This window comes from Bufo bufo, chromosome 3, assembly GCF_905171765.1.
Source record: "Bufo bufo chromosome 3, aBufBuf1.1, whole genome shotgun sequence".
Classification (NCBI taxonomy): domain Eukaryota; kingdom Metazoa; phylum Chordata; class Amphibia; order Anura; family Bufonidae; genus Bufo; species Bufo bufo.
The window spans coordinates 388,470,188-388,495,209 of record NC_053391.1 but is presented as its reverse complement, the minus strand read 5'-3'; the positions used below and the strand labels follow the sequence as shown (position 1 = coordinate 388,495,209).

Below are 25,022 nucleotides of genomic sequence, written 5' to 3'. Positions count from 1 at the left end.
AAGATTTGCTTCTAAACTTCTAAGCCCCAAAAAATAAAATGGCATTCACAAAATGATCCAAACATGAAGTAGACATATGAGGTATTACTATCTATTATGAAATTGAAATGTGCAAATTTTTGTAAATTTTTGGTAAATTATAAAAATAAAAAATTTTGACAAAATTTTACCACTGTCATGAAGTACAATACGTGACGAGAAAACAGTCTCAGAATGGCCTGGATAAGTAAAAGTGTTTTTAAAGTTATCACCACATAAAGTGACACATGTCAGATTTGCAAAAAATGGCCTGGTCCTTAAGGTGAAAAATGGCACGGTCCTGAAGGGGTTAAACCTGGCGTGAGAAAAGAACAGTCGCGCTAATAACCTTTGCGCCAGAAATACGCCTAATGTAGGCGTATTTCTGGATAGTAAATGACCCCTATAATTCAGATCACCTCATATTTAAATACTGAACAAATTCCACTAGTTTAATCTTTCATACACAGCACTAATGTAGATCGAATAGAACTGATGTGTGGTCTCATCCTCATGCACACGACCAAATTTTTCATCTGTGTGGTATCTGAATTTTTTTGGATAGCACATTGACCAATTCATTTCATGGCCATGCACACTTCTGTATTTTTGCGGATCTGTGTGTCTGTTATGTAAATTATAGAACGTGGCCTATTCTCGTCTGGATCGTGGATAAGAATAGTTATTTCTATTTATTGGAGTGAGAAAAATACTGACTGGACAAGGAAGGTATCCGTATTCTGCGGATCCGTGGTGGACCAAAATATGTACAGGCCTTACGCTTGGTAAGATTTTTAGTGAATGTCACTACTGACTGAATAATAAAAGAATAGCTGTATCATAGCTACAAATATCTAATGTCCACAAGAATACACACACTTTAACATGGTAAGGGTAAGATAACATTTATTTGCTTCTATGAAACAGATGGATCATGGTTGGTTGGTGAGATACAGTGACTGAACTGCGTTATCTCCAGGCAGGTGAAGTTACAGGCAGGTTTCCACTGCAGGTAATGTGCTATTTTAACCTTTGTATTTACTGTGCAGCTGTTCAAATAACTGTATCTAAAGTATTGTGGCATTTACTTTAAATAGACAATAACCATATATTGTGTTTTCCTTTCTCATGACCTATTTTGGTGTACAACCGATTAGTGCTCCTCCTCTTACTAGATTGCATTTATCAACACAAGATAAAAATAATTAAATACATTAATAAAATAAAATAAAGAAATGAATAAGTTGTCCACGCCCTTGCCAACACCAGGCTATGGGCTCCTGCACACGACTGTATGGCTTTTTCAGTATTTTGCGGTCCGTTTTTAACAGATCCGTTGTTCAGTTTTTTGTTTCCGTTGTGTTTCCGTTCCATTTTTCCGTTTGGTTTCCGTTTGTTATCCATTTTTTTACGGATCGGAAATGGAAGCATACAATAATGCTTAAACAGTAAGTACATAAAAATATTGGGCTGGGCATAAAATTTTCAATAGATGGTTCCGGAAAAAACGTAACGGATAAGGAAGACATACGGATGCATTCCGTATTCGTTTTGAATTTTTTACAGCCCCATTGAATTGAATAGAGCCACGGAACGTGATTTGCGGGCAATAATAGAACATGTTCTATCTTTGAACGGAACGGAAAAATGGAAGTACGGAAATGGAATGCATACGGAGTACATTCCGTTTTTTTTTTTTTTGCGGACCCATTGAAATGAATGGTTCCATATAGGGAACGCAAAAAATGGAATGTAAACGGAAGAAGCGATACGTGAAAAACGCACAAAGAGGAGCATGCTGCGATTTTCACGCAACGCACAAGTGATGCGTGAAAATCACCGCTCATGTGAACAGCCCCATAGAAATAAATGGGTCCGGATTCAGTGCGGGTGCAATGCGTTCACCTCACGCATTGCACCCGTGCGGAAATCTCGCCCATGTAAAAGGGGCCTAAGTCCAAGCGCTTTACAGGTATCCTGTGCACCGGAGAGTGGGGGACTGGCTCCTGCTATGACAGCCTGGAGCAGCAGAAGATCCAATCCAGGCCATTTGACCCCTTAGATGCTGTGGTCAATAGCGACCTCTGTCTTCCATCGGTACCCCACGAATGAGATTGTGAGGTTCCGATGTCTTGGCATGGCAGCCTAGTGCCTACTGAAGGCCCAGCCTGCCTTCAGTGTATTTGTAGCAGGCCATGACTCTCTAGCGCATCCTGCTGGTGGATGTCAGTATAGCGCTGACAGAATAATACATAGCATTGCATATGCAGTGCCATGTATTGTAAAAGTGATCAAAAGATTGCCTATAAAAGTCCCCTTGAGGGACTACAGCTTTGTAGAAAGAAAAATAAAAAGTTATGAGAATTGGGACGCGGCAATGAGACTGTCCCAGAGAGTAAAATTATGATATTATTTATACAAAAAAAAATATTTATAATGTTAAAACTCAGGTATTGCTATTTTTCCCCATCCCCGAAAAACGAGTTAATAAAAGTAAATCAATACGTTTTTGTGAACCCCAAAATGGTGCCATTAGAAACTACAACTTGTCCTGCAAAAAAACAAGCTCCCAAATGGCTATATTGATATAAAAAAAAAAAGTTATAGTTATATATTTTTATTTGCAAAAACACTGCAGTCAGATGTTTGCTAAAAGGTAATATAAAACACGCACCCTGGTGATTTATACACTAGCCTTTGTAAAAATTCTGCTAGAGTAAGGCTATATTCAGATTGACAGACCACATATCCATTGATTTCAGGCAGTGAAAACGTCCTCATGCCTGGCCCTGTCAATCATAATGTAGAGTGCGTGGCAGGTGCAGAGAGAGCTGAGCCTCTAGGTGTAATGGCTACGCCCCCGTTGCTCCTAGAGGCTCATTTGCATATATTAAACCATCATTTTTCTCAGTAATACGGGCACATATTACCATGGGACCAACACAGATGCCTTCAGCTGCCAAGTGCACATGGAACAGGTCAGCCAGGTACAAATCTGCCCTTTAATGAGCACTGCTAAGCTGAACTACACAGCTAGGCATATAGATTTCGTAGACCTATTAGTCATAAGAATGTGAACAATAGCTTTTGATCCATACACTGGGTAGAAAACAGGCTGTCCTGGCGGGGCCCTGATTAATCCCCTGGATAGATGTGGCCATTACTTCTTCTTCAATCACAACGTGACTCATGCCACATCATACTGCAATACAGGTAGAAATAACAAGCTGACAAGACGTGTGAGAATAGCTGCTGTGCACAAGACCGCTCGCGTATGGGATACTATGGTCCAGCGTGCGGGGAGCCTTTCAGGCAGATCCACAATGAATAAATAATATGGCTGATTTTCAGTCCTCAATACAGACTCTGTATGCTGAAGACTATTTACATATAGCAATTTTCTTTTGTAACATTAGCCGTTGAATGAAAGCCTTTGTCGAGATCACTGTAGAATGGTAAATATATTAGCGACATTATGTGGGTTATTTCATTCTAATAAATCCATTAAAAACACATTACAGTCCACCATAAAAGCATTGACGTACTTCAAACCTGAAAGAAACCTCCATTGAATCCCCTCCGCACTGCCCCCTCAGAGCTTGGGAGGAGTGAGGCATCGTATTAACCCTTCATATACCATTAGATCAAATACATTATAACCTAAAATTGCAATATGGTGGCTCGCTTCAAGCAGATTATGGAGTCAGGTGCTGCTAACCCAAATAGGAGGGACACCCACCCTCTAGTCAAATAGCCTTTAGATAATAAAATAATGGGTGAGCACTCTGGCACTTGGACTTATCTAAAAAATTTTATTAGATCAATTTAATTGGTACATGTACAATAATAAAATGAGTTAAAATAGGTAAAAACGTCAAAGTACTGATGTCATGGAAAAACAATATGTTAGGATCTAACACTTCACATATACACAGTCCACACAATGTCCAACCAGTGCAAACTGTCCAGATAGTAATAGTTGTAGTTGGACACGGAAGTCCACTAATTGGAATATCAAATTTCTAGTATGGACGTGGGTTCTTGTCCCATATATATCAATCAATCCGCGTTAAGAGCAGGTGGATATCCAAAGCATAATTAGGCCTCATGCACACGACCGTTGTGTGCATCCGCGGCCGTTGTTCCGTTTTCCGTCTTTTTTCACGGACCCATTGACTTTCAATGGGTCCGTGGAAAAATCGGAAAATGCACCGTTTGGCTTCCGCGTCTGTGATCCGTTTTTCCAGTCCGTGAAAAAAATATGACCTGTCCTATTTTTTTCACGGACAACGGTTCACGGACCCATTGAAGTCAATGGGTCCGTGAAAAATCACGGATGCACACAAGATAGTCATCCGCGTCCGTGATCCGTGTCCGTTTTTCCTATCATTTTTAATGCAATATAATTTTCAATGCAAACTTGACTTAGTTTTTTTTTTCACTTTTCATGTCTGTGGATCCTCCAAAAATCAAGGAAGACCCACGGAAGAAAAAACGGTCACGGATCACGGAACAACGGAAATCCGTTTTGCGGACCGCAAAAAAAAACGGTCGTGTGCATGAGGCCTTATGGTGATGGTTAATCTCTTCCACAGAGTTTGCAGAGGTATAGGTCTCTGATGTGATAACCAGCTTGTTAGCCGTAAGTAATGTTTATAACCTTATAGGTCGGTCAATACTTTGGGAAGGAATAACTCTTACCTTCCTTCTCATCCAAATGAAGGTTGAGCGGTGCAGGTGGATACCAGCGTCACGCTCCCAGTTTCTCTCGCCGGCTATCCCGAAATATCGCGGGAGTTGGCGCAGGACTTGGTTTGTCCGTACCTGTTACTCTTCCGGCATGGAACAAAGACAATGCCTCTTTGGTCTGTGCTTTCTTGTTCCGACAATGTATGCTTTGTCTTACAGCTGTAATATTCGTAGCGTGGCCACGCTAATAGTACGGAGGTACTTCTCACAGGTGTCCGATCCGGCCCAGACATCAATAATTAGGATCAGTTTTTGAATCCAATCCATTTGGATATCTGGCGTTGAGAGTCCACCTCCAATATGCCTCTCTATATCTTACTAAAAGCTCTCCCAGTCGCCCCCATGTGCGGATTTACGTGGCATCTTAGATTGCCTTGATGGATGTGAACAAAATGTTTGTCCGCATCTGACAAATTCCTAGTAGCAGAATTAGCTATATTGTCATATATGTTCACCTATACGTGTTCTGGTCAATCTGACAGTGCTTGTCAGGGGCAGGCTGGCTATAGACCCTACAGGGACATTTACTGGTGGGCCTAAGGCCTCCTCATGGCCACCGGTTGGGTACATAGCGATCTGATGCTCTCAGCATCTAGTACTTACGCAGAAGAAAGTGCCCTCCTGCAACTGTATTGCCATCCTGGCAGAGCTGAATACTGCGGCAGTATTTTGTGCTGCACTGTGTGTTTGGTTCTGCTGGGGCAGTATTTTATGCTGCACTATAGTATTTCTGGCCCTGTCTACTTATATTGGCTCTACCTTCTGTCAGTTTTTGGGACCCCCCTACAACATGGGACCACCCTTAGTTTTTTTTCTTTACGTTCCTAGTCGGCCCCTGGTGCTTCTTACCTATTGTAGGAAGCACCAGAGGCCGACTGGGAACGTAAAGATAAAAAACTAAAAACGAATCCTTTCTTTTAAGCATCCGTTATGCCCATTTTGCATCTGTTTTAGGTATTTCCATCTGAGATCTATTATTTTAGAAAAAGTCCTTCTTGGAGACGGAAATGGCTAAGGCTACTTTCACATTAGCGTTTTTTTTTGCGGATCCGTCATGGATCTGCAGAAACGCTTCCGTTACAATAATACAACCGCATTCATCCATCATGAATGGATCCGGTTGTATTATGTCTTCTATAGCCATGACGGATCCGTCATGAACTCCATTGAAAGTCAATGGGGGACGGATCAGTTTTCTATTGTGTGAGAGAAAACGGATCTGTCCCCATTGACTTACATTGTGTGTCAGGACGGATCTGTCTTACTCCTCACCACTTGCAGCGTTTTTCTGTCCGCGATGGGGACGCAACCAACGGAACGCATTTTGGTGCATTCCATTTCGTTCAGTTTAGTTTTGCCCCATTGACAATGAATGGGGGCAAAACTGAAGCTTTTTCTTCCGCTATTGAGATCCTATGACGGATCTCAATAGTGGAATTGAAAATGCTAATGTAAAAGTAGCCTAAAACGGATGCAAAATGAGTATAACGGATCGCTTTTTATTTGTGTGTTCCTTTGATGGATCAGAAGAACAGAAAACTAAGCGGTGGAGTGAGTCTACCCTGAGATGTCTGTGTTGATGCAAAATTGTTAGTTGTGATTAAATATTTGCAAATATTAAATCTACTTTTACCACAATGGAAACAGCCAGACAACAGCAACCATGTAGATTGATGAGAGTTAGGGCTTGATTACACCAACGTGCCATGTTTCGCGGTCCGCAAATTGAAGATCCGCAAAACATGGATGCAGCCTGTGTGCCTTCTGCAATTTGCGGAATAGAACGGACGGCTCTTTATAGAAATGCCTATTCTTGTCTGCAAAACGGACATGACTTATAATTTTTGCGGGGCCAAGGAACGGATCAACGGATGTGGACATTGAAGTGGATGGGTCCACACCTGAGGGTACTTTCACACTAGCGTTTTTCTTTTCCGGCATAGAGTTCCGTCACAGGAGCTCTATACCGGAAAAGAACTGATCAGGTATATCCCTATGCATTCCTAATGTAGAGTAATCCGTTCAGGATGCATCAGGATGTCTTCAGTTCAGTCATTTTGACTGATCAGGCAAAAGAGAAAACCGTAAGGGCTCTTTCACACCTGCGTTATTGTCTTCCGGCATAGAGTTCCGTCGTCGGGACTCTATGCCGGAAGAATACTGATCAGGATTATCCTAATGCATTCTGAATGGAGTGAAATCCGTTCAGGATGCATCAGGATGTCTTCAGTTCCGGTACGGAACGTTTTTTGGCCGGAGAAAATACCGCAGCATGCTGCGCTTTTTGCTCCGGCCAAAAATCCTGAAGACTTGCCGCAAGGCCGGATCCGGGATCAATGCCCATTGAAAGGCATTGATCCGGATCCGGCTTTAAGCTAAACGTCGTTTCGGCGCATTGCCGGAGCCGACATTTAGCTTTTTCAGAGTGGTTACCATGGCTGCCGGGACGCTAAAGTCCTGACAGCCATGGTAAGTGTAGCGGGGAGCAGGGGAGCAGCATACTTACCGTCCGTGCGGCTCCCCGGGCGCTCCAGAGTGACGTCAGGGCGCCCCAAGCGCATGGATCACGTGATCACATGGATCACGTCATCCATGCGCATGGGGCGCTCTGACGTCACTCTGGAGCGCCCCGGGAGCCGCACGGACGGTAAGTATACCGCTCCCCCGCTCCTACTATGGCAACCAGGACTTTAATAGCGTCCTGGGTGCCATAGTAACACTGAACGCATTTGGAAGACGGTTCCGTCTTCAAATGCTTTCAGTACACTTGCGTTGTTACGGATCCGGCAGGCACCTCCGGCAACGGAAGTGCATGCCGGATCCCAACAACGCAAGTGTGAAAGAGGCCTAACATGCTACGGTTTTATCTCCGGGGAAAAAAACTGAAGGACTTGCCTGAATGCCGGATTCTGCATTTTTTCCCATAGGAATGTATTAGTGCCGGATCCGGCATTCAAAATACCGAAATGCCGGATCAGTCCTTCCGGCCTGCGCATGCGCAGACATGTAAAAATGTGAAAAAAGATACAAGACGGATCCGTCTGACAACAGAATTGTGGCCTGTTGTTGGGGTGCCGTTTGCCCAGAGCTCTAGAGTTCCTTGTCTCTACTATTTCTTCCAGCAGAATACTTTCCTGAGGAGACCTCACTCAGATACACAGCAGCAGGTAGTGTTCACATGAGGATAGACGGACAGGTGTACAGTACTGCCCTTCTATCAGTATCCACAGCTTGTAGCAGGAGCCATGTCCAGAGGAGACACGTGTAGCTGTCTGCACCTGTGACTCAGCCTGTGACGTGCCGGCTCCTGTGACGGCCGGGCCCGTCACCCTGCCAGCTGCTCGTTCCCTGTAGCAGAGCCGTCCACAGCAGCTTCTCCTCAGACACGTCCGGCAGCTGCTGCTGAGGTAAGTTTCCTCAGTCTGTGCCCCAGGTTTCTGGATGCTCAGCTCTGGCTTTACTTTTACAGAACATTCGGATTCTTAGAACTTGATTGTTTTCATGAGTTTCAGTGGCTTGTTGTTTTTTGTGCCTCAGTAATATATTTATATCTATAGAGAAGTGGGTATAAGGAGGTGAGCCATTGGTAAAACTCCTGGGTTTACATCATGTGTGTATCTGTTTTGTAGTCTGCAAATCACAGATCTACAAAAATACGGATGCGGAGCATTTGTTTTCTGCATTTTTTATTTTTTTTTGCATACCCATTGACTGGTCTGTGGTCCGCGGTTTGCAGACATATTCTAAGATTTTGCGGAAATCACACGTATGATCCATGTGCCTTCCGCGCCATATGTCCATTCCATAAAAATATAACAGGGACTAGGGATGAGCGAACTTGTGTTTCAAGATCGGCGTACAAGGTTTGGGTTATCTAAGAATTCCGTTATGGATTCCGCTGCCACGGAATCCATAACGTCTGCGGTAGCGGAATCCATAACGGAATTAGATTAGATAACCTTGTACCCCGAACTTGAAAACACTAAACATGTCCTATACTTGGAAGCAAAATGTGGACCACAAACCCATTGAAGTCAATGGGTCCTCAAAAAATGCGGATGCAAAAATTCCGGACCTCGTTAATATTTAGCGAATTTGCAATGTGCAGACTGCAAAATGCATATGTTTGTGTGCATGAGGCCTGACATATATACGTTTGGGGAGAAAAGGATACAAAAGAGTATTAGGCTCCATTCACACGTCCGTGGTGTGTTGCGGACCCGCAAATTGCGGATCCACAAAACACCCGCCCGGCACCGCTATAGAAATGTCTATTCTTGCCTGCAAGCTGCGGACAAGAATAGGACATGTTCTATCTTTTGCGGAGCTGCGGATCTCAAGATCGGGGCCGCGCTCCGCAAATGCGGATGCGGACAGCACACTGTGTGCTGTCTGCATCCATTCCGTCCCCATAGAGAATGAATGGGTCCGCACCAGTTCCGCAAAATTGCGTAACGGATGCGGACCCATTTTGCGGACGTGTGAATGGAGCCTTACGCTACGCCTTTCCATCCTGTACAGTCCAGTGAAACAACGTATACGTTTTTTTTTTTACAGTGGAACTCTATGGCGACGGATGCCACTGTATGACATCTGTCGGAGACATCTGTTAACGGGTGCTTTTTTTTGTATATGTTAAACGAAAGACAAAAACGTGATGTGAACCCAGACTTATTAGTTTCTGATCCGCCAAAATTCTAACCTTGCTTGGAGGTTACATAGGAGACATAACTTACCACATTCAGGCCTCGTTCACATTTCCGTTTTTCACTGACCCATTGAATTAAATATGTCTGTTCTTATTTTACCTTCTTCTTACTGACCGTGGGTCAGTAAAAAAATCACGGGGACATGCACTACTTCGATCCGTGATGCGGACCAAGCACGCCCATGGAAGTCTATGGGTCCGTGAAAATCACTGACACACATCCGTGTTGTTTCCATTTTTGGCCTCATGCACATGGCCGTTGGGCCCGCAAATGGCGGGTCGGCAATCCATGGCTGCAGGCCGCGTGCACCACGCATCACGGATGTGGACCCATTCACTTGAATGGGTTCGCATCACCGGAATTGCGGAACGGAGTCACGGAACACCGGAAGCACTATGGAGTGCTTTCGTGGTGTTTCTTTCCGTTGTTCCGCACCGCAAATAAATAGGACATGTCATATTTTTTTGCGGTGCGGACAGACCACGGACACCTTCAAGTTGAATGGGTCCGGCTCGCTGCACGGATGTTGCCCATGCATTGGGGATCCCAATTGCGGTCCTCAATGCACGGAACGGCCGTGTGCATGAGGCCTTTCACTAAAGACTGATAGGAGATTCTTTGGAAATTCATTTTCAGCTGAGCAACGTCAGTGAATTACGGATGACACACGGATGGTAAAAACGGACACAAGGAGCAACCACAGATTCTTCACGGACAGCTTCACGGATGAAACACGTACGCTTTCTTTCACAGACGTGACACTGACACGGAAATCTTAACGAGGCCTTATAAAAACTGTTGCTTCTGTGGCTGCTGTCATAAATCTGCACCAAGTTTGTGAAGTGTGTGAAACATTCCCTGTGCTGTAAATACATTTGCTGGCAGTATAAGGCTGCGTTCACATGGGCGAGATTTCTGCATGGGTGCAATGCGGTAGGTGAACGCATTGCACCCGCACTGAATATCGACCCATTTATTTCTATGGGGCTGTTCACATGAGCGGTGATTTTCACGCATCACTTGTGCGTTGCGTGAAAATCGCAGCATGCTCTATATTGTGTGTTTTTCACGCAACGCAGGCCCCATAGAAGTGAATAGGGCTGCGTGAAAATCGCAAGCATCCGCAAGCAAGTGCGGATGCGGTGCGATTTTCACGCACGGTTGCTAGGAGACGATGGGGATGGAGACCCGATCATTATTATTTCCCCTTATAACATGGTTATAAGGGAAAATAATAGCATTGTGACCCCAAATACCCCACATGTGACCCCATTTTGGAAAGAAGACACCCCAAGGTATTCCGTGAGGTGCATGGCGAGTTCATATAAGATTTTTTTTTTGGGCACAAGTTAGCGGAAATAATTTTTTTTTTGTTTATTCTCACAAAGTCTTCCTTTCCGCTAACTTGGGACAAAAAGTTCAATCTTTCATGGACTCAATATGCCCCTCAGCGAATACCTTGGGGTGTCTTCTTTCCAAAATGTGGTCATTTGTGGGGTGTTTGTACTGCCCTGGCATTTGAGGGTCTCCACAATCATTACATATATGGCCAGCATTAGGAGTTTCTGCTATTCTCCTTATATTGAGCATACAGGTAATGAGATTTTTTTTTTTCGTTCAGCCTCTGGGCTGAAAGAAAAAATGAACGGCACAGATTTCTTCATTCGCATCGATCAATGTGGATGAAAAAATCTCTGCCAAAAAAAGAAAAAGGAGGGGAAAGGCGTCTGCCAGGACATAGGAGCTCCGCCCAACATCCAAACCCACTCCCCTTGTATGCCCTGGCAAACCCGATTTCTCCATTCACATCAATCGATGTGGATGAATAAATCATTGCCGGAATTTTTTTTATTTTTTTTTGATATACAAAGTGTTTGCCAAAGGATATGAACACCGCCCCTCAGCTCATAAGCCTCGGCAAACGTATTTTTTTTACTGCAGAGGAGAAATCTCGTCTTGCAGCGCCGCATACACCGACTTTTGTGTAATCTGACAGCAGCGTAATGCTTCTGTCAGAATGCACATCAGTGCTGCAGCTCGTTCATCGGTTGGTCCACCTAGAAGGTAAAAAAAAACAAAAAAAAAAAAAAAAACAGGCCGCAACACAATCAATTTATTAACATTAACTTTATATAACATTTGAAACAGAACATTAACTTTTATAAACTTTATTGAACTTTTGGAACATTAACTTTTTTGCTTACCTGTGATTTTTTTTTTACCTTTATAGGACAAACCTCTCCTTCCCCATGGGACAATGTGCAAAGCGCAAATCGCCCAGAGATGTGGCGAAGTACATTATGCACTTTGTCCCAGGTGAAAGGAGAGGTTTGCAGCAGCTCTGTGTGAAAAGGCCCTAAGACCCCTGTGTGCCTGTCCTGTGTCACGCAATCCCTATACTAAGTGTACCTGTGTGTGGTACTCCAGGAAACACTCCCCTAAGCATAGGGCAGGGTGGTCAGGGCAGTCAGGACAGAAATAGCGGGTGTCACGCCTTATTCCACTCCTGGAGGGGTTAATTGGGGTGATGGGGGGGGGGGGGGTGATCTGGGGCTAAATGTGTAGTGTTTGGTGTACTCACAGTGGTGTGTGCTCTCTGCTGGGACCAACCGACGAAAAGGACCCAGCAGAGAACACAGAGGCCATTTAACACATTATATTTATAAATATAATGTGTTAAATAGCTTGTGATTCGATTTTTTGAAAATCACCAACCTGCCAGCGATGATCATTGGCTGGCAGGCTGGTGACGAACTCCTCCTGTAACTTTTGCCGGCCCGCACTGCGCATGCGCGGGCCGGCTATGCGCGTAATCTCGCATCTCGCGAGAGGACGCGCCGATGCGTCTATGAGGAATAACCCGGCCGCCCGCAGGACGCACTCTGCGTTAGGCGGTCGGGAGGAGGTTAAAATACAATGCACTATCCCTATAGTGCAGTGCATTTTAATGTCAGTGCTATACTGACATTGGCCAGCAGGCTGCGCCAGAGAGGCACAGCCCACTGGAAAATACTCAAGGCTGGCTTGGGGCTATATCAAACCCCAGCTAGCCTTTGCACGCATCGGCATCCTGCGATCACATTTCGGGGTGCCGATGGGAGACAGAGGGAGTCTGCTCCCTCTATCAGCGCCTTATATGCAGCAGGTGCAATTGCCCATGGCATGTAAAGCATTAAACAGCCCAGACCGGTACTCCTACTGGTCCGGGCTGTTAGAGCAGGACTGCGGCTCTCATGTGAGAGCTGGCTCTCCACTCCCCACTGCATGGGGGACCCGTGCAGCGCTTAGACTGGGCTGCCATGAAAAAGCAGCTGCCAGTCTAAGGCCCCTTTGTGACCGCCGTAAAAGGTGTATGGGTGGCCACTAAGGGGTTAAACACTGCCACCTTGTAGCTCCCACCAATACAGACCCCAGGATAAGACTTCAAATTCATGTGATTTCCTATAACCTCCTTTCCTTACATGCAGACCACAGATCAGACCCCAAATTAATGTGGTTCCCTATAACCGCCACCCCATCATCCCTTAAGGCCTCATGCACACGACCGTATGGCTTTTTCAGTGTTTTGCGGTCCGTTTTTCACGGATCCGTTGTTCCGTTTTTTGTTTCCGTTGTGTTTCCGTTCCGTTTTTCCGTTCCGTTTTTCCGTATGGCATATACAGTATACAGTAATTACATAGATGAAATTGGGCTTGGCATAACATTTTCAATAGATGGTTCAGCAAAAAACGGAACGGAAACGGAAGACATACGGATGCATATCCGTATGTGTTGCGTTTTTTTTGCGGACCCATTGACTTGAAGGGAGCCAAGCACCGTGATTTGCGGACAAGAATAGGACATGTTCTATCTTTTCACGGTACAGAAATACTGAAATACTGAAACGGAATGCACACGGAGACACTTCAGTATTTTTTGCTGAACCATTGAAATGAATAGTTCAGTATATGTTCCGCATACTGAACTACAAAAACGGCCAGTATACTGAACGCAAAATACTGTCGTGTGCATAAGCCCTAAATCAGATTTCAGATCAGACCCTAAATTCATGTTCCCCCCTAAATCATCAGATCCCTGGAGAACTCAGATCAGACCCCAAAATTCATGTGCACCCCTCCACAGATCCCTGCAGAGCTCTCATCAGACCCCAATATCAATTTGCCCCAACCTCACTCAGATCTCTGCAGACATCAAATCAACCCCCCCTCCCCTTTCCCTCCGATCCCTGCAGACCTAAGATAAGACCCCAATATCCATGTGCTTCCTCCCCTTCACAATTGCTGAACAAAAAGTTAAGGCCTCTTTCACACGACAGTATGGCTTTTTCAGTGTTTTGCGGTTCGTTTTAAACGGATCCGTTGTTCCGTTTTTGTTTCCGTTGTGTTTCCGTTTCCGTTCCGTTTTTCCGTTCTGTTTTTCCGTATGGCAAATACAGTATACAGTAATTTCATAGAAAAAATTGGGCTGGGCATAACATTTTCAATAGATGGTTCCGCAAAAAACGGAACGGATACGGAAGACATACGGATGCATTTCCGTATGCATTCCGTTTTTTTGCGGACCCATAGACTTTAATGGAGCCACGGAACGTGATTTGCGGCCAAATATAGGACATGTTCTATCTTTCAACGGAACGGAAAAAAGGAAATACGGAAACGGAATGCATACGGAGTACATTCCGTTTTTTTTGCGGAACCATTGAAATGAATGGTTCCGTATAACGCAAAAAACGGCCCGCAAAACGGAAAAAAAAAACGGTCGTGTGAAAGAGGCCTAACAATGATTTCATAAGGTTTTAAAAATATTTACAAAAAAATATATCAAAAATGAAAAAGAAAACTTTTGTCATTTAGCATATTACAATAAGAATACATAAACATAATTGGTATCACCCTGTCCATAAATGACTGAAATATTGCAATATTATGTTATTTATCTAGCACAGTAAATTGAGTTAAAAATGTTGCCAGAATTACAGTTTTTTGGTCACCTTGCTAAATGGGGACAGTATAGGGGCATTATGATATTTCAGGGGACTTGTGTGTAGCACTTATCTTGCAGAGGCCTTTTTTGACACTTCAGTTGATAATGCAATGTGGGAAACTGTCATTTTCACAGGGCATTGTATCACTATTTTCACGGGGCACAATGTATGGCACTATTATTTTTATGGGGCATTATGGCACTAGGGGATTGTACAATGTGTGGCATTGTTATTTTCAGGGTGCAGAGTGTTGTTACGGGCAGTGGGTGTGAAATCACTGGGCCAACCAACTGGTTTGAATTTGGGCTAGACCTAAGGGTGTTGCAGTCCCCTGATATTCACGCTGTAACTCTATACAGAGATCTGGACTTCGCTGCAGGGGAGCCACCAGGCAGCTGCCGACGTGAAGCACCAATGGGTCAGGCAGTACAAAAAGAGAGGCAGCACTACTAAATTATGCAAATCCCGTAGTGATTTTAATCCATATGCGAATTTTCGGCTAAGAAGCCTTTTTCAAAATGCTGTGGGATGCCATCGGTCAGGCCCGCTGCTGGTGGGCAGAGGAGGGCTGGACCGCTGGCACAGCAACAGACAGGGCAGTGGAAGTGATGTGACGCCAGGTAGGGTCAGGGGAGCGGGACAGCGCAACAAGTGTGTGACACTAGTATACAGAGTGAGTGGTGGTATTATATTCAGGGAATCACACTGTGTGTTAGTATTAGCCAAGCAGACAAAGTTTATCTTCAGGTAGCCCCGTGTGACATTATTTTTAGTAGCCACAATGTATGAAACTATTATATTCAGGGAGCACAGCTAAGGCTGTTTTCACATCACTTTTTTAGCCAATGTTTAACATATACAGTACAGACCAAAAGTTTGGACACACCTTCTCATTCAAAGAGTTTTCTTTATTTTCATGACTATGAAGGCATCAAAACTATCAATTAACACATGTGGAATTATATACATAACAAACAAGTGTGAAACAACTGAAAATATGTCATATTCTAGGTTCTTCAAAATAGCCACCTTTTACTTTAATTACTGCTTTGCACACTCTTGGCATTCTCTTGATGAGCTTCAAGAGGTAGTGCCCTGAAATGGTCTTCCAACAGTCTTGAAGGAGTTCCCAGAGATGCTTAGCACTTGTTGGCCCTTTTGCCTTCACTCTGCGGTCCAGCTCACCCCAAACCATCTCGATTGGGTTCAGGTCCGGTGACTGTGGAGGCCAGGTCATCTGGCGCAGCACCCCATCACTCTCCTTCATGGTCAAATAGCCCTTACTTTCAAAGTTTTCCCAATTTTTCGGCTAACCCACTGACCTTCATTTCTTAAAGTAATGATGGCCACTCGTTTTTCTTTACTGAGCTGCTTTTTTCTTGCCATAATACAAATTCTAACAGTCTACTCAGTAGGACTATCAGCTGTGTATCCACCTGACTTCTCCTCAACGCAACTGATGGTCCCAACCCCATTTATAAGGCAAGAAATCCCACTTATTAAACCTGACAGGGCACACCTGTGAAGTGAAAACCATTTCAGGGGACTACCTCTTGAAGCTCATCAAGAGAATGCCAAGAGTGTGCAAAGCAGTAATCAAAGCAAAAGGTGGCTACTTTGAAGAACCTAGAATATGACATATTTTCAGTTGTTTCACACTTGTTTGTTATGTATATAATTCCACATGTGTTAATTCATAGTTTTGATGCCTTCAGTGTGAATCTACAATTTTCATAGTCATGAAAATAAGAAAACTCTTTGAATGAGAAGGTGTGTCCAAACTTTTGGTCTGTACTGTACATTAGGGGGGAAAAAAAGGATGCAAATACATAGTACACTATGCTTTTTCATCCTGAAGAGTCCAGCAAAAAAAGTATACATTAAAAGCGTAAACATTAAACATAGCACAAAAACCTGATGTGAACACAGCCTTACAGCAGCTGTGGAGAGGTGGCAGATCTATCCAGTCATTTATATGGGAGTCATGGAAACAGCCAAGCACGCTTCATTCTCCCCATGAATGCAGGAGCCAGCGGCCGCCTCACCAGGTGGATTGGAGGATCTCATTCTCTCTATCTGTGGATATGCCATAAATGTCCTTGTTAAGTAGCCTCTTCCTGTACAGCGTCTCATAACAGTCTCCATACCCAATAGGCAGCTTGATGATCTCCAGTATATTATGCACATTGGAAAGAACAAGTTGTAGAATTTTCAGATACAGAAGATGTTTACTTTTGTCAATTGTTAGATTATGATATTTCAGTTTAAATTTGAGTATACATGTTTCCATAGTTGTACGCTCAATAATGGTATATAAAATGTACATTAAAGTGGTTGTCCCAAGAAAAGTATAATGCATTTTTAAAACCAACTCCTGGATCTGAATACCTTTGTAATTGGATGTCATTAAAAATATAGTGTAGCCGCTGAGTTATTCTATATAAAGTATCTGTATAGCACCACCTGCTGTGTGTTCTTCCCCTTATTTCTCTATCCACCTGGCTTAGGTGGATGCACATGCTCAGTTCATCCCTCAATTGTCACCTGCCCATCTCCTGTTAAATGTTATAATATTTACAGGGAGAGAGCTGCAGCAAAAACAACGCTCCTCTTGAGAAAGGACACACTCCCTGAAATTGCCAGCTTGATAAAATTCTAGAAGAGCAATTGGAGCAATGAATGAATAGATCTCTGGATCCATGTTAAGCACAGGTTTGGATCTAGCTTTGTTAGAAAGAGATTGAGGGACATTTATCAGGACTGGCGTCAGGGCCGGCTCCAGGTTCATGTGGGCCCTTGGGCGATAAATCCCAGTGGGCCCCCTTGAGGCATTTTTTTTTACATTTACATGTCCCCCTGTGGCTCCCACAGGGTATAATGACCCCCACTGGCCCCTATACAGTATAATGACCACTAATGGCCCTTCACACAGCATAATGACCACCCCAATGCCCCCCCCCACACACAGTATAATGACCCCCAGTGGCCCCACACACAGTATAATGACCCCACAGTGGCCCTCTATTCAGAATAATGACCCCCAGTCGCCCCCTATTCAGAATAATGACCCCCAGCGGCCCCTACACTGGGGGCACTGAGGGGGGGCGCTAGGGGTCATTATACTGTATGGTGGTCACTGGGGGTCATTATATTGAATGGGGGCTCTGGGGGTCATTATACTGAATAGAGGGTCATTGGGGATCATTACACTAAATGGGGGGGTCATTATACTGTATAAGGGGCCCTCATAGTGTAATGACCCCCCCAGTGGCCCCCTCACATACCTATCATTGTTGGAGTGCAGGGGAGCCGGCAGTCCTGTCATTCACTAACCGCAGCTCACCTCCCTGCGCTCCTTCTCTCCTCCTGCCCACTGCAGCAGTGAGACACACGTCATCATGTCACCGCTGGGCCGGGCCTGGAGGAGAGAAGGAGCTGTGCAGTGATGTAGCTAGAACTGACTGGGCCTCACAGCAAATGTTTGTATGTCATCCCCCCCCCCCTTCAGTGGGTTCACATCACGCCACGTTTTTTGTATCCTGAAGAGTCCAGTAAAAAATGCATACGTTAACGTACAGTACAGACCAAAAGTTTGGACACACCTCATTCAAAGAGTTTTCTTTATTTTCATGACTATGAAGGCATCAAAACTATGAATTAACACATGTGGAATTATATACATAACAAACAAGTGTGAAACAACTGAAAATATGTCATATTCTAGGTTCTTCAAAGTAGCCACCTTTTGCTTTGATTACTGCTTTGCACACTCTTGGCATTCTCTTGATGAGCTTCAAGAGGTAGTCCCCTGAAATGGTCTTCCAACAGTCTTGAAGGAGTTCCCAGAGATGCTTAGCACTTGTTGGCCCTTTTGCCTTCACTCTGCGGTCCAGCTCACCCCAAACCATCTCGATTGGGGTCAGGTCCGGTGCCTGTGGAGGCCAGGTCATCTGGTGCAGCACCCCATCACTCTCCTTCATGGTCAAATAGCCCTTACTTTCAAAGTTTTCCCAATTTTTCGACTGACTGACCTTCATTTCTTAAAGTAATGATGGCCACTCGTTTTACTTTACTTAGCTGCTTTTTTTTTGCCATAATACAAATTCTAACAGTCTATTCAGTAGGACTATCAGCTGTGTATCCACCTGACTTCTCCTCAACGCAACTGATGGTCCCAACCCCATTTATAAGGCAAGAAATCCCACTTATTAAACCTGACAGGTCACACCTGTGAAGTGAAAACCATTTCAGGGGACAACCTGTTGAAGGTCATCAAGAGAATGCAAAGAGTGTGCAAAGCAGTAATCAAAGCAAAAGGTGGCTACTTTGAAGAACCTAGAATATGACATATTTTCAGTTGTTTCACACTTGTTTGTTATGTATATAATTCCACATGTGTTAATTCATAGTTTTGATGCCTTCATAGTCATGAAAATAAAGAAAACTCTTTGAATGAGAAGGTGTGTCCAAACTTTTGGTCTGTACTGTATATGTTTTTTTTACACTGGAACTCTCTGGTGAATGGACGCCACTGTACGGCATCAGTCTGAGGCATCTGTTATTAATGTATACATTTTTGGTATGCATTAAATTGATGGCAAAAATGTGATGTGAACTCAGCCTTAGTGTCAGAATAAGCGCTAGTACACAGCGGAGCAGCGGGGCGGAGAGAGTAGGCCGCCATGAACTAACAGAGTGCTGCCTGGTCCTGGTGGTCAGGGGTAAGGACTGTGTCTCCCAAGGATTATTTATGTATTGGGAAATACAGGGCACAGTATAATACACTAGAATCTATATACTATAAAGATATTAGCCCTACCCTTGAATAATAATACAATTAGGGGGTCATTTATTATATAGAAATACATCTACAGTATGTTAGGCGTATTTCTGACACAGATTGTGGTGCAAAGGTCCTTAGCACCGCAATCTGCAACTTTTCTCCACTCATGCCAGGTCTAAAAAAGGTGGCGTGGGCAGGGAAAGGGATACAGTTATAGCCATTCAGGTATTGGATACCACCGCCATACATTGACTGGATATCACCTCTGTACAGTGACCGGATAACACCGCCATACCGTGACCGGATAAAAGGGTATAAGAGGGCACAATACAGGGAATGACTACGGGCACTGCACAGGGTGTGGTAAGAGGGCACAATGCAGGGTATAAAGGGGGCACAGTCACATGACCCTGTGACGTTAGAAGGTCCTTATGGTGAATGCGTTTCAGACTCCATCATAATGAGAGGCAAAGGAGTGAAACAGGGGCCCGGGGCCCTCGATGGACAGGAGGGGTGGACACAGCAAGTAAGTGGACACAGGAAGTAGGTGGAAGGGGCTCTGAGGGGGATTCATACAATCTGTAGGGACAGGAGGTCTGTGCAGGGCAGCAATATGAGATAGGAGGGTGGATCAGGAGCTCTGGATACATGAGGGAGGAAAGGAGACAGCAGGGGCTTCATGAGGATGAGATAGGACAGGATATGAAGGGGGGGCAGGTGTCATGGAGGCAAACTGCTTAATGAGGCAGTAAAACAACCAAATAGCATGAAGTTACTGGTATACAGCATCCAGCAGCAGCTAGAAGAGTGTGCAGACTCACAGACTGTGTTCACACTTCTGCTCCAGCCCTGCGGTCTCTCTCCTCAGGCAGCACGTCTTGTGTAGAGGGGGCCTGTCTGAAGCTGGTAAGGTAACCTGCTGCTCTGCTGGAGGGAAGAGGGGGCGTGTCTGAAGCTGGTAAGGTAACCTGCTGCTCTGCTGGAGTGAAGAAGGGGCGTGTCTAAAGCTGGTAAGGTAACCTGCTGCTCTGCTGGAGTGAAGAGGGGGCGTGTCTGAAGCTCTGCAGCAGCCGCCACCAGAGGGGTACTGCGTAAATGAAAGGACAGCAGTGTCATTGATGGAAGTGCTCATAGCAGCTCAGTGGGCCCCTCTAGGAGCAGTGGGCCCCTCTTTGAGCAGTGGGCCCCGGAACTTGCCAGGGTATGCCGGGTGCGGATGCCGGCCCTGACCGGCGTACCCATATCCAGCGTCATGATCTTCCTGCACTGGAGTCAGATGCGCCTAATTTATTAAGAGGCTCTGTTAAATTAGGCGCATCTATGCCCTGCCACCTGCCATGCCAAGTCAGTTTCTGGCACAAGTTATAGTAAATCTGGAGGGCCGCACTAAGCCCTTCCCATGAAGCCCCTCCTATTTTAGCCTCTTTAGAAAAGTGTTGAGAAGCTTAAAAAAAATAATCGTAAATTATGCTGCACATATGCCTTTCGCCATATTTTGTTACTTTTTTACACCACAATAGTGGTGTAAAGAGCTTTATAAATGTCCCACGTTGTGGTGTACTATAAAAGGTCTGATTATTTTTTTTTTACATTAAAGGGGTCATCCAAAGTCTAAAACATGCCTCCTGATGCCCGGGACCTCATATAGGTTATACTTACCCCGCTCCCGGCACCCTCATCGCTTCTGATCCCCGCACGCCACTGCCGCATCTCTCTGTTGCGCAGATTAAAACATCCGGGGGAGCAGCCAAGAGCAGGCTGCGAAGGAGACGAGCCTCCCTATTGTTAACCGCAATGTTAGGGAGCCTAATCCATGTTGCGGCCTGCTATTGGCTGCTCCCCCCATCGCGCGGATCAAAACATTCAAAAGATACACCGGTGGCCTGCGGGCATCAGGAGCGACACGGGTGTCGGGGTGATATATGAGGGGCTCAGACATTGGGGGAGGACAACCCCTTTAATGCTGGGATAATCCCTTTAACTGTATATATGGGGAGAATAACCCTACACCAGTGTTTGAAACTGTGTTGAAATCATGATTATGTGAGTTTTTGCATTAAAGAGCAGGAAATAATGCTTTTTGCTGTGCTTTTCCTTGTAGAGACGCGCAGTATGTTCATGTTGCTGAGCTGGTGGAGATGTGGCCTTGGCCTTACTTTAATGGAGTGTGCAGCCGCAGATACATTCAGAGAAATACATTACTAGGTACTATATACTAGCATAAGGTATGAGGGCACTTGTACAAATGCAGTCCTAATTTACTATCATGCTTGAGATGGAAAGCCATCAGACTTACTGGAAATGGACTTTTTTATCGAATGACATGCTACTGAAAGGTATTTTGCCATTCAGTATAATAGTTTGTTTAGCTTAGATTATTTTTTTGTTCTGAAATTAGGTCCATACACTAAGCAATAGACAGCAATATACACTCGAATGTCACATTCAACACTGAAAATGAGGAAATTATTTTGCACTCACTGACCATCTTTATTGGTTTCAAAAGATGAATTCAGTATAAAGTGCATTGAATGTGCTTTCAGAGGTCCTGGAGTTCAGTATTGTGGACATGCAGTGTTGAATCCTTTAAATTAGGGGTGCACAACCTTTGTTGGTCTGGGGGCTGCTGTCATGGCTGTGTCATGTTCTGGTGGTTGTAGAGCGTGACACTTGTACCGCGCATGCTTGTTGCCGGTGGCAACGTGTTGTTTTAGCATGTTTGGACACTTCCCCTTTAAGTCTGGTGTTCCTTCCCATTTTGGTGTGTACGGGGTTAAGGTGTGTGCAAGGTGGAGCTGGGTGTGGCCTCATGGCTCTTATGTTGGAGTTGTGAGATTGAGGTCAGTTGTTTGTCTGCCTTTGTAGGAGAAGGAGCTTTGCTCCTCTCTGGATGTGTCAACAGTCCGTGAAGGCCTCCTTGTGGAACATCAAGGTCTTTAGCGATGTCTCCTTATGTTCTCGTCCTTGTTCCCTACCTTGCCTGTTATGTTTGGTGTGGGTTTGTTTTGGGGATTTGTTGTTATGTCTAGTTTGGTGTTCTATGTCTGGTATGTTTGGTGTAATGCCCGACATAGTTGCTAGACATCCCCTTGTTTGTCTGTGCCTCCGGAATGGGGTATCAAGGTTCCCTGGAGGGGGAACCACCAATCAGTGTGCAGCTCTGCTGGGGCCGCCATGCATCCTATCCGCATGGGGGTCCAGGCAGTTTCTTGTTTGCTGGATTCCGTGTTTGTGTTTTGTGCTGTGTTTTGTATTGTGAGGTGAATGGGTTCCAGTACATCTGCATGGGGTCTAGTCGTCGTGATTGCAGCGGCAGGTAAGTGCGTGTTGTTCAGGGCTCTTGCCTGCTGATCCAATAGCTTGGCTAGTGAGACTCCTGTTCATCCGTGTCTCATCCCCTTTCTCTATTTGAGGGACTATCAGAGTGACTCAGGGTCCTGGGTTTCCTGGGTATGAGCCATCCTACCATCCAGGTCCGCTCATTCTATGAGGAGTTAGGGCAAGGATTAGGGAAGCAATAGGAAGTGACCAGCTCCCTTATTCCAGCCTCTGGCCTAGTTGCTTGTCCGTCTGCTTTACATTGTACGGTGGGGGGTTTCCCCCACTCCCCACAGTGACAGCTGCATTGTCACATTGTTCTATTTCATGGGGCTGCAAAAAAGAAGCCCCATTGTTCATTTCTATAATTGCACACAGACATGTGCTGCCGATAACTGCATCTTTCATCCTGCAAAAGAAAGATGCAAATCAGCCGACCAACGAGCATTTGCTAGTTTATTGGCACAAGGAATGATTGCTCCCATGAATATTTGTCATGCCAATTATTGGGAACAATCATTCTTCTCTAATGGGAGCTTAAAGGGAACCTGTCACCGGGATTTTGGGTATAGAGCTGAGGACATGGGTTGCTAGATGGCCACTAGCACAATCGCAATATCCAGTCCCCATAGCTCTGTGTGCTTTTATTGTGTAAAAAATAAAACCGATTTGATACATATGCAAATTAACCTGAGATGAGTCAGAGCTTGAAAATATGACTCTTCTCTGGTCACGCAAGTAAGATATGATTTTTTTTTTTTATGTTAATTTGTATATGTATCAAATTTTTTTTTTTTTTTTTTTTACACAATAAAAGCACACAGAGCTATGGGGACTGGGTATTGCGGATGTGCTAGCGGCCATCTAGCAACCCATGTCCTCAGCTCTATACCCCAAATCCCGGTGACAGGTTCCCTTTTCAAGGGGTTGTCTGAGTTATTTTTTTTTGTTCTTTGTATGTTTCTAACTAATCAAATGTGAAGGGTTTTCAATTCACTTACAAACATCAGTCTCAGATTTCACTGAGGGTCACATGACCTGTGATGTCAGCTTCTCTCCCTGCTCTGATGATGATTTGTGAACAAGCCTGAGGAGCAGGTCTGTATCTGTGCATGAGACGTCACTGTGCTGGCCATGCTCTTCTGCCCTGGCTTTGCCCTGTGTCATCCTCCCACTGGATTCTTCAGGAAAGATTAACCCCTTCTACCATCAGCAGCACAAACTCAGGGTTGTAGGCTTTGCTGAGAAGCTGCAGGCAGTGAAGAGACACAGGATTTTCCCTCCTCATCCTGCAGACACAGAGCATTGCACAAGAACAGGTAGGTGGAAGGTCCGGTGTATCAGCAGTGTCATTGTACAGCTGGGACTTGTAGTCCTACATATACAACATGTTGCTGAGTATCCCAGCAGTCAGACATTTCACTCAGCCTCATACCTACTGCACCGCCACTAAGAGCCCGCTGAGGAAGGTCATAATTAAACCGAAACGTCCGGGAACTATGATTTATTTGGCTACATACTTATCATTTAATCTGGATGTACACAATGATAATCTGTAAACACAATAAAATGTTAAAAAAATTGCACATGAATTGGAGTGCCGTGGATTAACCTTATCTGTTCTACAACTCTCACGGGCACCCACAGTGGATTTATGGTGTGCGGAGTACACATCTCTTCAACAGACATTTCACTCAGGGCAGCAGTTTTATTTACTCCCTTTGCAGAGCAGGGGGAAGAGCACTGTTTTTGATGCCCACAAATATTTGAGGAAACTCCAGAGATTTTTGTTATTGCAGGTAAACAAAGGGCCAGAAGAGAACCAGGAAAATGAGGAAATACAACCCCCCCTTCCTAAAACTTGCTTAGCTTATGTATATATTGCTGACAATCAGATTTACAGTGCTATTTTTTTTTTTTATAACTCCAACCTCTAAGTGTGGGCATTTTCGTTCACCCTACCTTTCTATTCATAAATGAGCACTTTCCTTCACTGCAGAGGAAAATGCTCATTGGTTAGCCCTTTAATGACCAGGTCTGAAAAGGCCTTCATGACCAGACACCTTCTTTTGTGATTTGGTGCACATGGTTTAGCAGTTGCATTTGTTGGACTACCACAATAATTTTTATGACTTTTATGTGACATATGGGGTTTTTTATCTAATATTTTTAATTTTTTTGCTTTAGTTGGGGAGAACTGAAAACAATACTTTCTTTTTTGCAAACTATACCTCCTTATTCTTTAAATACAAACTGACACCAAAATAAAAGGGAGTTCCCTTTTATTTAGTTATCAGTTTTATTATTCTCCTATTAAGTTTTTTTTTTAAATAATGTATAGTTGCATGTGAATGGGGTGATAATGGCGCCGGTGGGTGACTGACTGCAGCATGATCGGGAGGCCTGGGAAGGTTAGTGCTTTTACTATTTTATCAGGCCCCAGACAGTTTAGAGAATGTCA

General features: G+C 44.5%; 1 protein-coding gene across 1 annotated transcript in view; it reads left to right on the top strand.

The window, feature by feature from the left end:
* Positions 1-8,153: 8,153 nt before the first annotated feature.
* Positions 8,154-25,022, top strand: part of RPH3AL (rabphilin 3A like (without C2 domains)) — a 403,454-nt gene continuing 386,585 nt past the window's right edge. Inside the window, exon 1 of the mRNA XM_040424764.1 lies at positions 8,154-8,174. The gene's annotated coding sequence lies outside the window, so the exon portion shown is untranslated. The remainder of the gene's footprint in view (positions 8,175-25,022) is intronic.